The sequence below is a fragment of the Mauremys mutica genome, chromosome 13 (genome assembly GCF_020497125.1).
Source record: "Mauremys mutica isolate MM-2020 ecotype Southern chromosome 13, ASM2049712v1, whole genome shotgun sequence".
Taxonomy (NCBI): Eukaryota; Metazoa; Chordata; order Testudines; family Geoemydidae; genus Mauremys; species Mauremys mutica.
The window spans coordinates 14,104,442-14,120,902 of NC_059084.1; the positions used below are offsets into that span (position 1 = coordinate 14,104,442).

General features: G+C 40.3%; 1 protein-coding gene and 1 long non-coding RNA gene across 3 annotated transcripts in view; one reads left to right on the forward strand and one right to left on the reverse strand.

The window, feature by feature from the left end:
- Window positions 1-16,461, reverse strand: part of TSHZ2 (teashirt zinc finger homeobox 2) — a 257,907-nt gene that overhangs the window by 167,942 nt on the left and 73,504 nt on the right. The window lies entirely within an intron of this gene.
- Window positions 471-8,022, forward strand: LOC123347937. Of its 2 annotated transcripts, none has more exons than XR_006573117.1 (5): window positions 471-891; window positions 4,254-4,351; window positions 7,371-7,524; window positions 7,596-7,662; window positions 7,760-8,022. It is a non-coding gene; the product is annotated as an uncharacterized LOC123347937 (long non-coding RNA). The 2 variants fall into 2 exon arrangements; XR_006573116.1 differs by having other exon boundaries at window positions 7,610-7,662.

A 16,461-nucleotide genomic window follows, 5' to 3' on the forward strand; every position in this document is an offset into this window, starting at 1 on the left:
CCTGGTGAAGTTCTGACTGGATTTTTTGGCTGCCCGGGTCCCACCCACACAATTCAACCTACTTTAACATACCATACAAGAAGAAAAGAAGAGGCAGGGGGAATGTGGGGGTAGGGGGTGGGGGAAGAAGTAAAGTCTAGGATTTCTGTGAAATGGCCAGTAGGCTCTGGCATGAAGTGCTAAGTCAGCCCTCAGTTCATATCAGCATTACATCCAGTAGATTCTGGCATGTAGCGCTTGCTCAGCCCTCAGCTCATATCAGCATAAACACTTCATCACAGCTGACACGCTGATACACTAAATGAGTAAGTGCATGCACAAAGAGGTCACCGAGAAGTTAACTAAAGGGATTATAAGGGACAGTCAACACACTTCAAAAAGAAAAACTCTGATAGGTGCAGAAAACATGGTAAATGAGCCCTAAGAATTCAAACCCTCAGCCGCGCACTCCATTACAGGCCTGACAGCTGAGTTCTAAACAGTTAAATATGAAACTGTCAACAAGGGCCTGTCTTAATAACCAAACTTGAGGCCTTTTATCCTGGAAGATTTATGAAGTAATTTTAAAGAGGCCCAAGCAAACATCTGTCAATAAATTGAATGCCGGCTACAGGATTTACAAGCAAGACAAGAATTTCTCATTAAGTGCACATTAGCACTGTGGGGATCATAAATAGTAAGAGGGCAGGAAGCTGAGCCTCTCAAGCTGTCATTAAAACACTATCTAAGAACTAATGAGGAAGTGATGGAAGGATACTAATGATCCCTCTGGCTCCTTTCGTTCAGCAGTGAAAGAGGATCGTGCAATACAGGGTTTCAGTCTGCCACAATTGGAGACCTACAGTACAGCAGAGAGTTTCCAGAGAGCATCACAGTACATGTTCCATCACTGTAAGTCCACAGGCTGATCCTGAATATCCTATGGTGAACCAGAAAACACACATCAAAGAGCTATGTCCTGTGAAATGGATGGTAACCATTCAAGATGTGCAAAGCCAGTGGAGTTCATAGGTTCTGTGAACCTTTCAACCTTCGGGAATGTAAAGGTTTGCAAACTAGTTTGAGTTACGAAAAGTTTACAGGGCAAGTTGTGTGCAGTTCCATGTGTGACATTCTACACACATTCGCTCACTTTAATATTGAAAGATAATTTGCCCATGATCATAATCATTGGTTCTGGAAACATTGCATGACAAAAGACTAGATTTCCCTTTACAGGCTCCTCTGAGTAGTGATGTGGGCAAGACAGGCCCTTATACCTTGCACCACACAGCAGAGAGGTGCAAGGGGTTTGTGGAGAATGAGGGGAAGTGATAAAATGGGGAACCTGAGGGGATGTGTTTTCTGGATAGGAGGAATCCTGGGATGGGGGGGGGTGGATCCTAAAGATTGGCATTTGCCTCATTTATCTCAAGTCCCTCTATTAGCCCACCACATTCTGTCCCCAATTAGCTCCTGTTCCCCACAATAGCTCCTGTGCCTCCACTTGTTTCTGCTCCTTTAGCTCCCGCCAAATAGCTCCTGCATCCCTTTTCCCCACCAATAGTTCCTGTGACCCTTACCCCTCAATAGTTCCTCTGTCCCGGATCCCTCTTTCTCCTCCTATAGTTCTTGTCCTCTGCTTCCTCCCTAGCAATAGCTCTTAGCTCCACCAATAGCTCCTGGTTCCCCCTTTCCCACCGGTAGCCTCTCTTAGCTCCTCTGCTGTGGCATTGACACAGCTGCTGCAGCCACCGCCTTCTCTCTTCTGGGCTCTGCGTATCTGGGAAAGGCAGGGAGAGTGAAGAGCTGCCAGAGGGGGAAGCAAAGAGGCCACACTTGCAGCCACTCGTGGCAACCAGGAAAAAATGCAGCCCAAAGCTTCCTGTCTGCTGGCAGGCCTGGTGTATTAACGAAACTGTCGTTACATGGTAGTTCTACCCAAGTTATACTTTCTAATGATGTCCTTCCCACATAATCCTACATATATTAACTGCTATAGTTGCATTGCATTTCCTGACCAAAACCTTCCACAGCAGTTTCATGTCCACCTGGCTGGGGTGACTACAAACCCTAACACAGGTGGGAAAGTTGGGAATTGTCCAGACAGACCCTGACTTGTATTTGTACACTGGCAAAAGTACGCTTCTGAAAAATCTGGTCCACAGTGCACAAAAAATGAACTCTCTATGCATATAGAGGGAATTTAAAGCTGTGCTGCAGCTACGTTAGAGTGGAGGAGCAGTCATAAAGTGGCTACAAAGCTGCCATAAAACCCACCTACCCACCCACCCACCCCCACAACCTTCTGAGCAACAGGAGAGCTTCCAATGGGATCTGCATCTCCCTCACAGGAACCCACAAGGCAGGGGGATGTGCGATGTGCTCTGAGATGAGCTGGAGACTAGAGGAGACATAGCAAGGAGGTTTGTATGCTTTGCCTATTTTGCAGTGCTGCAGTGGCCCCTGTAAGTCAGTGCAGTAAGAGCAAACTTTTAGGCTATTTTATTCTGTACTGGAGTTGGAATCACAACCTGGCAGCCCTTTTGGTCCCTGCATTGCACATTGCATGAAGACAGGGATGAATCTGGCCAGTCAAGTGTATTAAGTGTTTCTTCTAACAATTCTGTTACTTGGAAGATAAAAGCATTATCATCCTAGTTATGCCAATAATAGTAATTTCTCTGTAGCTTGAGTTCATTGGCAGTTCAACTATAAAGTAGTTATGTTTTTTCGATAATAGATGTATTTTTACAATCTACAGGTGCCCTGATTAAATGTGCCTTTCTCAGATTTCTGTCAAGAAAAAAATTCAAATTATTATAATTAAAGTGCTAATAACATAATATTAATATTAAAAATTAACAGTATATTATTACACTGGTTATCTACCAGTTATTACGCAGTTAAGAAAGCTACTCACTATAAAGGAGTATTATATCTAAAACATTTAAACATGCAACCTCTCAAATGAGGTGAGGTAGAAATGTTAATTCTCATTAATTTGTATATAAATATTGTAAGAATATATCAATCTCCAAACGAACAATTAACTCATAAAAAATTAACCTTAACTTGGCCAGCAACTACTACTACAGACAAATATATTTCAGCACGTTCATCATTAATATTCATATTCTGTTCCCTATTTTCCTCTGACCATTGGAAATCAAAACTAGCTTTAATGAAGTCAATAAAATTACACTCATGTAAAATCAGTGAGAGTTTAGAACTGAGCCCTTTGTGAAAAACTATATAAATGAAGGACATGTATTGTCCACCATAACCAGTTCAACTCCAGTGACATTGTTTTTCTTGCATATTGTAACTTTACTGCAAGACTACGGGCCATATTCTGATACTCTTGTTCACAAGGAGTAGTAGTTAACTTCACAAATAGTTCAAATGAAGCCAGTGGGACTATTTATGGAGTAAATATTATTCCGTATAACAGAAGGATCAAAACATTGCCCTGTGTAATTAATACGTATGATGCTACAGTACCAAAACGTATAACTACAGTGTAATTACACTTTTACCATGAAAACAACAAGGAGTCCGATGGCACTTTAAAGACTAACAGATTTATTTGGGCATAAGCTTTCGTGGGTAAAAAAACCTTCAGTTGCATCTGAAGGTTTGGTACTGTAGATGTACTTCAGATGCATCTGAAGAAGTGAAGGTTTTTTACCCACAAAAGCTTATGCCCAAATAAATCTCTTTAAGGTGCCACCGGACTCCTTGTTGTTTTTGTGGATACAGACTAACACGGCTACCCCCTGATACTTGACACTCTTACCATGATTACAAACACAGTAACTCTCAAATTCAAGCCTAAATTTCAAACCCACATTGTTTGAACAGGTTCAAAATTAGGCAAAACCTGTTTGCTCAGTTGTAGTAGTTATCTTGTCACCATCTCCAACATTTTAAACACTGGGAGTCAGACACTTCCAGGGAACATCCAGCACCTCATCAGACAGACCGTCCGACCAATATGTGGGTGGATGTGAATTCCCCTCTTATTGAATTATGGTATCTTCTGAAAACAATCATTTTGCTGAATATTCTGAGTATAAGACCAAGATGCACCACCACTGTGACCAAAGTGGTTTGAAAGAGCTTGTGTTTTTCCAATTTGCAAAAACTTTGCACCCTCATCTTTAGAAAGTTATGTTATATTTAACAAAAAGAAATTACATCTATAAATATTTTTAAATGCTACAATAGATTGAACCAGCCCATGTATAAAGATTGATATTTTTATTTTGCAGGCATGTGGTTTTATGGCACACAGATACACAGATTTTCCACTGACTGAGGTAGAGATACTCCCGATTCATACCGGCGTGACTTGTGAGATCAGAATCAAGTGAGCTTTATTTTCCATGATGGATCATTTTGTTTTTGTTTTTGTAGTGTAAGGTCCTGATGCAAGAAAGTCTCCCACTAAAATGAGAGATTTGCTTGTGTCAGGGCTACAGGATCAGAATTAACTATAAGACAACTGGACCAAAGGGAACCTCTCTTAGGAGTACTGGATTTAAAGATTGCAGGATGAGCCACCCAATGATTTGTGGAGCTATATTTGCACTCAGTAGCCATGATGGTAAGTGCCAGATGTAACAAAAGAAGCTAAGCCAGTGGTGAGCAACCTGAAAATGTAAACAAACTGTCCAGCAGCCCGCCAGAGGATAACCCTGACGGGCCACGTGCAGCCCGCAGGCTGCAGGTTGTTCACCACTGAGCTAAGCAAATATAGCAAAAAGCAATATAGGAAGAATATCATTTGTGATCCACACCAGTAAGGCCCACCCTGGATAAGACTTTTTTGTTCAATATATACAATACGGGAATAAACTCCTAGAAGCTCCTTAGCACACTTATCCATCTGCTGGCCCAGCTGTGGATGCTAATATGCATAAAGGAAGAGAAATTTCCTGTTGAAGCACATTCTTCTGTAAATGGCAGATCTAAGTCCTTTGATTTTTAGCTACTGATTCAATCTTTTAATATCAAAAATTAAACAAAACAAATGAAACCAGAACGTTAGTGAACCAGAACTAATGCTATAGCAGACCCAGGCAATCAATTCAGAGTGGAAAAGAAAAGGAAGCTTTCCCTTTTTTGCTTCTTACACCTTTTCAGTGATGTAACATGACACCATGCTTTGGGTAAGGCTACTTGCGTGGCTTGAGGAAGGAAAATAAATTTTAACATTATCTTTACCTCAGCTACTATGGAGAAGAAAGATTTGGAGCCTGATTTGCATTTACAGTAAGGCTACTTTACACTGGTCTAGCAGTGTAATGCAGCATTAAGGTGAATGTAAATGTACTTTAAGACCCGCCTTTTCCACCACTACAGTGATGAAAGGGTCTTGAGTCTAAATGAGGATCAGGTCCTTCACATTTAAACAGAAAACTGGGTTTATTGTTGCTTCAGCCAACTATGAAAAGCAGCTCTTGTTTTAAAACCACATTTAGCCTGGTGTTATCTAACTTTTATTACTGTAAATTAATGCAACCAGAATTGCTGAGTCATGAAATTGAGATTATCGCAATTTTAGCTATGCCAAACAATTAATCTGCCATCATTTGAAGCATCCTGTCCTATTCTTTATCCTGAGTTCCTCATTCTGGGTCTTTGTCATACACCATCTCCCTCATTGGGCTTTAGCAGGCTGAGATGCATAGCTACAGCAGAAGCGTGGTCAATGTCAGGTCTTTTGATGTTGCTTCAGTTGGGTGTCCAACATGCATGATGTTGTCTGTGGTGAGCAAACTTCAAAAGTTCTGCAGCTGGAGTTCAGGTCAAAGCAGAACCCAAAGTCTGGATACTTATCCATCTGAACTGAACCTCCTGTGTTGGCAAAGTGGGCCTGAAAATCTCCAGAGTGGGGATTCATATAAGATTTCAGGCATGCCTGCTTCTGATCAGGCTGAAAACAGGATCTTCTCAAGAGAATTGGACAGGTCTGGCATTAGGTGCATTGCAGAAGAGATATTCATATTACCCACAGTGAAAAAAAATGGGGAGGGATAGCTCAGTGGTTTGAGCATTGGCCTACTAAACCCAGCGCTGTGAGCTCAATCCTTCAGGGGGCCCCTTAGGGATCTGGGGCAAAATCAGTACTTAGTCCTGCTAGTGAAGGCAGGGGGCTGGACTCAACTCAATGACCTTTCAGGGTCCCTTCCCATTCTATGAGATTGGTATATCTCCATATATTATATTATTAACAGACTCAGACCTACATTGATTTGATTATTTCCACTGGTAAAAGAAGGCAAATAGATATAGTTTGTGATTGGAACAAATTTGGATGCTGTATTTCTAATCCCAGACCAAAAGGCCAAAGAGGGTCACACTTAACCTTTGAAGATTGTTTCTCAATAGGCCTTTTTATTCTTTTGTTCATCTGAATGCATCTTCCAATCATACTACAACAATTGTAACACTTTTCTCTAGGTTTTACCTATAGAGAACCAAATGCTAAAGGAAAAAAAAGTGCCCAAGTTTGGCACACATGCACAATTGGCAAGGTGATTTGTGCAAAGGAGCAATTGCACATGTAAATGGGTATTTGGCTATCTGAAAATTAGGGGGTTGTGAGTGGAGCAGGTGTGTGTGTACACATGTGCACACATTTTGCTCAGCTCATCCATTTTTCAGGACTTTAGCAACGTTCCCTTTATATAAATATATAAAACCAGATTCTGAACGCCAATTTTATTTTCTTGAGCTAATTAAGTAGCAATGAAAGCCACGGTTAATCAGTTTTTACTTTTGCCAAAACCTTGTTGTGTCAGTGGATAAAATTCTATGGACTCTAAGGAACTACCGAGGAATTGTTTTGAGTTTCAGCCAATGGAAAGCCTAAGTAACTAATAAAAGCACAAATAAACTGGACAGCTAGAAGTATCCTCTGTGGGATACGTTGTGAAAGAAGGCCCAACATCTGTGCACAACACCACATGTCATTTGTGGGCTTCTATTTGTGTATTTACTTAGCAAAATTAGACCTTATTCCATACACACACATCATCTGGATGTGATGGTTTCTACACTGCAAAGACCCACTTATGGTTGTGAAACCTAGGTGCTTTTCCCCCCCAGTGTTAGTCAAGTGTAAATGAATGAACAGAAACAGATTAAATGGCAACTCTAATTAAACTGCTTATATGTCACAGCACACTAACATCAACATATTGTTTTAGCAACTGCAAATTACCAAGACTAAAGTTCTTCAAAATAACCGGTAGTTTAAATATCCTCATTATTCCAACTAGGGACGGAAAGATTAAAAGAAGAAAAAAGCAGGGGCAAGAGTGCTTGATTACAAACAGTGCTTTAATGAATAATAATATTTTGCATTTTATACTGCTTTGCAGACCAGGAGCCCGATCCTCAGCTCGTGCAAATCAACATACCTCAATTGGCTTCAGTGGAGTGATGCCAGTTCACACCAGCTAAGTATCTGGCACATAGATCTCAAAGTGTTTTACAACATTAATTAATTAAATGTCAGAATGCTGTGTGAGGCAGGTAAGCGTTATTTCACTCATTTGCTTTATCTACAGAGACATATATACATGCTCAGCACTAGGGGTTCAAAGTGCCTATTTTGCAGGTGGGGAAACAGGCAAAGAGAAGCGGAGTGACTTCCCTAGGTTCGTATGGCAAGTAAGTAGAACACTGAGGATTAGAACCCAGCAGTCTGGACTCACTTTTTGTCCGATTACTAAACAAATTTTCCTTCCTTTTCTCTCTCTCTCTCTAGCTAATGTCTGCCTCCAAACATCCACAGCAACAAGGATATAAAATTCATATGTGGCCTTTCAGGAGCTTGATAGGGAGACCTTCAGTGTGCACAGTTGTTCTGCTTTAAACTTATTTTTTGCAAAGCAGGTATTTTTGTAACCAAGAATTAGAGAAAGTGGCCTCAGGCTAAATTGCAGGGAGTCCCAAATGAGTGAACCCTTTGAGGGGAGAATCACTGAAGAAGAAAATGAAGATGACAAGGCTGTTGCTTCTTAATAAACATTATCACATTTTCAACATGCATTATTTATTATTTTTCTTTCACTGATTTATGTTCTAAAACATTTAATCTAATATGTATAACTATATATACATACATATATTTCCTTCTGCCTTTTTAAAAAAAAACAACCAAATCTTGCCTCAAAGTACCTTTTGTGCTTTTGCACTGTTAAATTAAACTCTTAATTTTGGCAATTTTCTTCCCTGTCTTCTGGTAAAACACAGAAATACGATTAAATTAAAAACATTCAATTGACTCATATAAGGTTGCAAGTTTTTCAAATTAAAATGGAGTATTGGATTCAGACCTGGCACAGTCATAGGGGGTTGGTTGGTTTTTTGTTGTTGTTTTTTTACCCTACCTTTTCCCAGCAGTTTTGCAGGTAGCTTAACTTTGTGGGAGGGCATAATGTTACATCAGTAACTTCCTTTACAATATGCAAAAATAGGTTCTGTACGAATCGCAGCCCCAAAACACTTGTGGGAATAGTAATTCCTCAGACGACTCCTTGGTGACCCCTCCAGGCTGACTCAAACAATGGCACACACAGCCGGTAGAAGGAGCTCCATCCAGCCCACATTGGCTGGAACAGACGTTAGTCTTGGAAATGGGAAGATCCTCAGAATCCTCCCTCACACCAGCAAGAAAAAGAACAGAAGGAACTGAGAAGTTATAGTCATAAGGTGGTCTGACAAGGATGGTGAAGCTTATGTATCATATGTAAACGTTGGAAAGCATTGCACATATAAACAAACTGGCAGCCTTCAGCAAGGCAAAGCTTATTTGCCTTGTTACTCTGTCTCCCTGCCATCACAGTCTATTTCATGAATTAAGCTTTAGTACCAAAGCTCTGTAGTTGTGGGTACAAGGCATTTTGGATAAAATTGCTCATAGTTATTTTAACAGTGCATGCAGGTGGTCCAGCAGGTCACACATTCCAGTCTAGGGCCCACCTCTGCCATATTTTACTTTCTGGTCAGATACACGGTTTTCATTCTGAGCTCTGCTGCTGTCCAGTAAATATACAACTTTGTTACTAACCATGCCTGCTCCAGAATGATACCTTTGTGGACACTAAAAACAATTTAATGGCATGTCACAATAGCAATTCACTCTGCTAATAGCCTGGCTCAATAATACTATATTGCATAAGCCTCCTTCAGTCTTCTGACAAATAATTCACCTTTATGCACTCTGCAGCAAGCTCCATTTCACTAACAAATATATTTTTCCCCTACACCTACAAATAAATATCCAGCATCTTTTTACTGTAACATCAGCTGTTCCTTTGGATGAGGTCAGTGGTGCTATATTTCTACTGCATATTACCTTTCTCCATCATAGCCTTAGAGACAATCAGTTTTTAATTGGCACATCAAATCATAGAGAGGGCAGAGGGAATAAAATCTCAGGCAAAAGTATGTATATTTTGATGTGCCTCGCAAACAACAGCAGTGAAAAGTTTAAATACTTTGTATGCACAGGCGGCATTAACCAAATGTTTATGGGCTTTGCTTTTGCAAGCATAAGTATTTGGATAAACCCAAATCTCAAGATGTCTTTTGCTCAAGATGCAGTGAAAACTCACACAAGCAGGCATTCTCCTGCCATTTTGATTTCTCTATTTCTTTTTTGAGGAGACAGCACACTGAAGAAGAGCTCAGCTGAGTCTGTTGCATGTTACTGCAAAATATTTAAAGCCCCATTCCACAAAATATTTTGGATGAACCCTTTTCTTGATTTCGGGAACATTGTGCAGGTTGGCACTGACATTTTCTTTGAAAAACTAAGCTGGTCCCTTAAATGAGACAGGTTGGCTTGTCAAGTTTGGTAAAAGGATCGGTATCTTTTCACCTCTTGGTGATTTGATTCAAATCCAGCCAACATCAGTAGTGATCTACAGCTTTTACCTTGTATGACTGATCGGTTGCTTCATGTGAAGTGAGTTTGGTAGTCTCAAACTAGTTCTTAGTCTACATTAAGAGAAATTCTCATTGGAAGCTGTATTCTTGTCAGTAACAGGAGAAAGGATTCAATGGATCTGGAGAGTAAACACCCTGCTTATGCTGGTCCCTGCAGATCAGGCTTAAGCCACATTGGTGGGGTACTGGGGTGAATGCTTGTATTGTATTGTCATTACCTGTGATGTACATGTTTTAGATTAAAGAAAAATCTATTTCTAATCCTTTCACCAATACTGAATTCACTTAAAAAAGACAGGGGAAATAAAGAAATCTGAGTTTACAGGTAGAAATAGACTGTCTCCTGTATTTTTCCCATTGATATTTTACCTGTTTATCCTCAGTGTATAGCCCTACATTCCTAGAAATGAGGCTCGAGTGATATATTTGGAAATAGGATCAGCTATATACACCTATTTTATTATTTATTTTAAAAGTAATTATCCCTGTGTATAACCTTAAAAAAAAACAAAAAACCCTGTATCCTGTATCTTTAAGAACTATTCAAAAAGACAGTAAAATGTTATGGCAAAAAAAAAAGCCATTTTTGTAGCAGAAACTATTTGTATCGAATATCATGAGGAAAATAAGTGCATCATGACAATTCTGAACATCTTTTATGATTTGATTGTCAGTAACGAGGCCCACAGGAGAGTGATAAATGTGCAGCACAAAAAATATCTATTTCACTTAGATAGCAAATTATGCAACTCAGTGCTTGATAGCACTTGGCAAAATACAAATGTAGTTGAATGGAATTGAAATTGTTGCTCTTTGCCTAAGACACAGGTAATATCACCAGGGGTCCTGTCTTCAGATATTTATAAGAGCTAAGAGTTTAAGTAATAGTAGCAGTAATATAAAATTACCTTTAAACATTGAAAACATTTTTACTTTGTTACAGGGTGCAATTTACACTTTTCCTCTAATGGCTTATATACCGAAAATGATATACTAATGCAATTTTTCAAATTTAGTTACCTTTATTGTGTTCTAAAATTATATGCTCTCTCCTCTTCCCTGTTTGTCAGTTTTCTGATTCCATTTAATTCCATGTTCTTAGAGTTCCATAATTTATCTTCGTGTCACAGAAGTTTCATAAACTTTTTTTAAATAATACAAAATACTTGCAATAGGCTCTGACAAACAATGCTTCCAGTTCAGCTTTTTGAAATCTTTCAATTATGTTTTGAACGATTACCATTCACTCTGTTGTTACCATGAAATTTTTCATATAGTGACATCAAGCTAGGGAAGGAAAAAAATGATCGTAAAAGATATTCACTCAAAAACATTTATATTAACCTGTCTCCTCACTTATAGATTTATATTCGAGCTTATACTACATGCATGGATAGAAAAGTAAATCTAAGAAAGTCCTGTTAACTATATCTTACTGCTGGGTGAGAAATAGCTTTCTAATTCCAAAGAATTTTTGAGATCTTGAACATTTTTCATGTTCTGAATTGGGACAAACATTTGAAATATCAATATTTTTTTATGAACTGAATATCTGACAAAAATAAGATTGGATCCATCAAAATGTTTCATTTTGATAATTTTGAAACATTGTGTTTTAATTTTGATTTTTTTTTCTTTAAATTAACATTTCAAATTTTTAAACAAAAAAAGTTGCTTCAAACCAAAAAAATTGAATAATAATGGAACAATGAAAATATCACTTGGATTACATACACCTTTTGTAAAAGGACCTTAACTGAAAGGCCTAACAATCTGGACTGTTCCACTTTAAACCTTTAGAAAAAAAATCTATTTAAAGTATTATTCAAAATCCAACTTAAAACTCTCTCTCACACACACACACGAAGGAAATTCTAAGTTAAGGCTGAAAAACTGGCCTGAAACCATATCCTTAAATCAACCCATCTCTCTTTAGCTTTGCAGGGAATCTTACACACTGTACTAATGCCAGATGTGCAAAAATATACAGGAATAACGGGGTGAGTTGAGGATAATGTCACACCATATTAAATTATTCTTAATTCAGAATTTTCTCCCTGCTATGTTCAGGGTAGTTCAGATCCTTGCTAATGTTTATTGTTGTCTAATATTTGCCTTTAAAATCATTGATGGAGAGGTCCTCAAGTTCTATGCATAGCATATGATCTCTGGAGATTAAAAAAAAAAAGTGTGTGAGAGTGAAAGATGTACACCAGGTACAAATGTGTAAACAGGATGTACTCTGATGAAGGTAGTGGGGGAGGTGGGATGTCTGAATAACAGAGCTAGGCCTATGCTGCACAATTTGGGTCCAGATCTGAACACAGATTTTGAACTTCCCAGGTGTTTGTTTTGCTCAACAGCTCAGGGGTGTTCAGCTTTCAGGGTTTGACTATATTGAATACCTATAGTATAGTGGAAAAATACAGATAGTTTGTGAGCCACTTGCTGTCGATAGCATTTTAATTACACTTGTGCAAACCTCAGCAGTTTCAGTTCTCAGTTTCTATTCATATGGTTTTGGCACCTGTTTATGTCTCCTATTTGCAAAGTTTCCACAAGAAATGGGTCTGATACACAGTGTTCAGCTCAGGACTCTGATCTAGAAACACGCTAAAGTTCAGAGTTGTTTGGACTTGGGGAATGGCTCATTAAAGAGCTGGGGATAAGCTGACAACTTCAAATCAGGAGCTAAACTTCTCCAAAACACAAGGAGGTTCTGGAGCTCATGTTCCATTTCAACCCATCTTTAGTTTTCACATGAAACCATAAATCAGCTCTGACAAGGGTCACTCCAAACTTAGCCCAGGTTTAAAGAAATGCTTGCTACAACAGTTTCATCCAGCTCTCGATGGTCAAACCTCCTTCCCCGCCTCTGGGTCTGATCTCTGGTGTAACTAACTCCATTGACTTTCTTAATAGAGTTATTCCTAATTTATGTTAGTCTGAGAGTAGAATCAGGCTCTCTTTTACCCGCGAATGCGAATTTTACACAACTGGAAATATACCAACAGTTTTGATCATCAGTATCTGAGCAGCTACTCTTTTACTATACTTTACAGATGCCATTTCTGCTATTTATTCATAAAAATACTGGGAGGACAGGGAATGTGTTGGAAAGGACTTGCACAGGGATTGACAGGAATGTGTTGTTCCATTTCTCTACTGCCTGGCAAAGTGAAGATAGTTTAACTTTTGTGCAACATGCTGAATGTGCCGTCTTTCTCGCAACCATTTATGGTAAAATATTTGCTGCTTTTGCTTTTATTACTTAACTGAAAGAGGCAGCAAGGTTGACATTGTGGATTGAGAGCTGCATTGTCAATACTGTGCAGATCCAGGATAGTCTGTGAAAAGATGAGTATACCTATCTAGGTACATATATGGCCCTTATCACCTATACAGGAGGCTTGCTATATAGATTTACAACCTTAGGTTCATTTGTGTGCATTTTTATCATTGCTCATTGACTCTCTTCCAGCTTCTCTTCTTCCTTAGGGGAAAAAAAAAATCCCAGACTCTGGTACCATCCTAGAGCTTTACAATTTTTCTTATCTCCCTGAAAATTTCCTAACCCTCAAGGGTGAGTTGTATTGGAAACCACTGTAGTCCTTCAAGAGTCCCTTCCTGCAGAAGTTTACAGGGGCAGGATTATAATAATTTCAATAACAATTTTTTTTTAAATTGCAAAATGAACACAATGCCAAGTCACCTGGCTACAAGCATCATTTATTAAAAAACACTACACAGTTCATACTGACCAATGAAACAAAATAAAATAGAAAAAAGGAAAGACAGAGTTCTCAATACATTGAAACTGAACATAAACGCCTTGCCTAGCTCCTTGGACAAAGACCTGAGGTTGGAGAGGGGCCTAACATTTGGCCCAACACTGCAACAGACTCAAGCTCTCTCTGACCAGAATGGAAGCAAATTCCAGAGTTAAAGCATCTCTCTACTGAGGAAACCCTGACTCTACCACCTAGACATTTAAAATCTGAGGACTGTTAAAATAAGCACCGCAGCTGACGTCAGCTCTCAGTGTCTCAGATATGGGTATGTACGGATGCATTACAAATTCAGGTAGATGTAGGTCAACAGAAAGTCAGACAGCCAGGACTCAAGCTATGTAGGGGGTTAGTGTTACATTTCAACCCCTAAAAGTGAAAAGAAGCAAGTTCAGTCGGCTCAGCACTAGCAAAAAGCACTCCTTGTAGTGAATGGTTTCAGAGTAGCAGCCGTGTTAGTCTGTATCCGCAAAAAAAACAGGAGTACTTGTGGCACCTTGTACCTATGTAGTCAGGCAGCTACATTTGCTACCAGCATAAGCTTCAGAATGATTTCCAATGGTAGCTCCATGCAGAATGCAACGCAGTAATGCAGTTCACATCTCTCAAACTCGGGGATAACTGTGGTCAGGTCCACCTCAGAGTCAAATGGAAAAAAGGTGCTTTTGGTCACCAGGGCTGTCTGGGAATTGGGTGTCTAGGGGAACAGCAGATTATGAACCTCTTTTCAAACCCCCTCAATAGTCGGGTAGGCTCAAGATACACACACACACACTCTCTCTCTTCAAGACTCTCTTTCAGCTTTTCCGGACAGTGCTACAGCCAACTCTTTTTCATCTCCCTTGGCCAGGCACTGAAAAATCAGAGCCACTGCACCATCTGTGTTCCATGAGAAAGTGATGGGTAGAGTTTGTAACAGTTTCCTACAAGCTGTGTGTCATCTGCATACAGACGGCATCACAGCCAAACTATTTTGCAGTCTATCCCAGCAGCCTTACACATACGTTCAACAGGAGAACAGCAGAACAGAACCCCACGCAAGACAGACAAAGCTGCCTTGGGGCACATTAACACTACCAGAAAGGAAAGAATGGAACCACTCAGGAGCGATGTTGATTACTTCAGCCCACTGCAGCTCAAAAAATTTGCATGCTCATCAGCATCAAAACAGGTTCTCAGATATACAGCCTATATTATTATTATGTATTACAGAAGCATGCAGAAGCCCCAAATAAAACTGGAAACCGATTGTGCTAGGTGCTGTACAAACACCTAATGAGAGACAGACTCTGTCCTAATAAACTTGCAATCTAAATAGACAAGAAAGAGACTGAGAGGGGAAACAGAGGCAAGAAGGGGTGAAACGACTTGCCTAAGATCATACAGCAGGTCGATGGATGCACTGGAAATGAAATCTAGGTCAGCTGACTTCCAGCCTAATGCCCCATACAGTAGACCACACTGCCTATAGTCTGTGTGGTGCCTCTTGAAGGTTGCATTAATAGCAGCATGTTAAAAATGTACTCTAATCGGTTAGCTTTATGGCCCACTGTCTTGTACTGAAAATTCCCAAGCAGGAGGTACTGGTTTGCAGTGACTCAGAATTCTTGCTTGTCAGTCTGACTTGGTGAAGATGGTGTTGTTATCTGCCTTTACAGTAAGAGTAAAGGAGTGGAAGGCAGGGTGTGCCACGCCTTCAAACACACCCTGGCTGCTTCCTCCCTTTCAAGGCACAGCATGAATTCAGCAATGATAGTTTTTGCCACCTGCAGTTGGAGTGGCAGGGCGATGGGGGAAGAGAACAACCGATGGAGGAGGACAGTGTCTTACAACCTCACAACCTGCTTCCCTTTGTGCAGCAATGAGTTCACTGGGTGTCAGCAGAATCCTCCTTGCACAGGTGGACGAGGAGAGGCTACTCAAGGGGCCTTGTGGCACAAACAAATGATCTCCTCCCTCCCCAACACTTGCTTGTTGTAGCAAACAAAACTCAGCAGAACTAATAGCCAAGTATGATTTGCAATCAATCTTCATTTAGAGTCAGGTTCTTTCACTCCTGCTCTACGAACAGTGTTTTTGTGGATTAAAACAACATCATGTTAATTACAGTTCTATATTACCTTTTCTTGTTATGGCACGTTAAGCTTCCTCCTACTTTATAGTGCATTAGAAAGCCAATAACTCTGTAACAATTTAGATTTCCATTAGAACCCCCACAGAATTACATTTCCATCCTCAGTGAAAGGAACTTCCCTTCCAGATAAGGCATTAAATATGTCTTCATAACCTTCACTATCTTATGGTTTCCATTCTGTACCACATTGTGCCTGGGCTCTAATGCCATGGTATCCCCAGTGTGATTCACACTATCTCTTGACTACAGCTCCAATAATACACACTGTCACCTTCAAAGCTGGCCCACCTTTCCCTTGATGAACCTCTTCAGTACCCTGTGGATACACGACGTCCAGAAAAGCTCTATAGACCTAGACCTGCAGGGCCAGTGCAAGGATGTTTTGTGCCCTAGGCGAAACTTCCACCTTGCGTCCTCCCCCGCCCGCACCCCCGCCCTGAGGCGAGCACCCTCCCTCCCCTGAGGCGCGCGCCCTTCCCCCCCGTGGCAGCTCCCCCCTCCACCCTGAGGCACCCCCGTTGCGTCAGCTCCCCACCCCCCACCTTCTGCCCTGAGGCACCCCCCCGCCTCAGCTCACCCCTGCTCCGCCTCCAC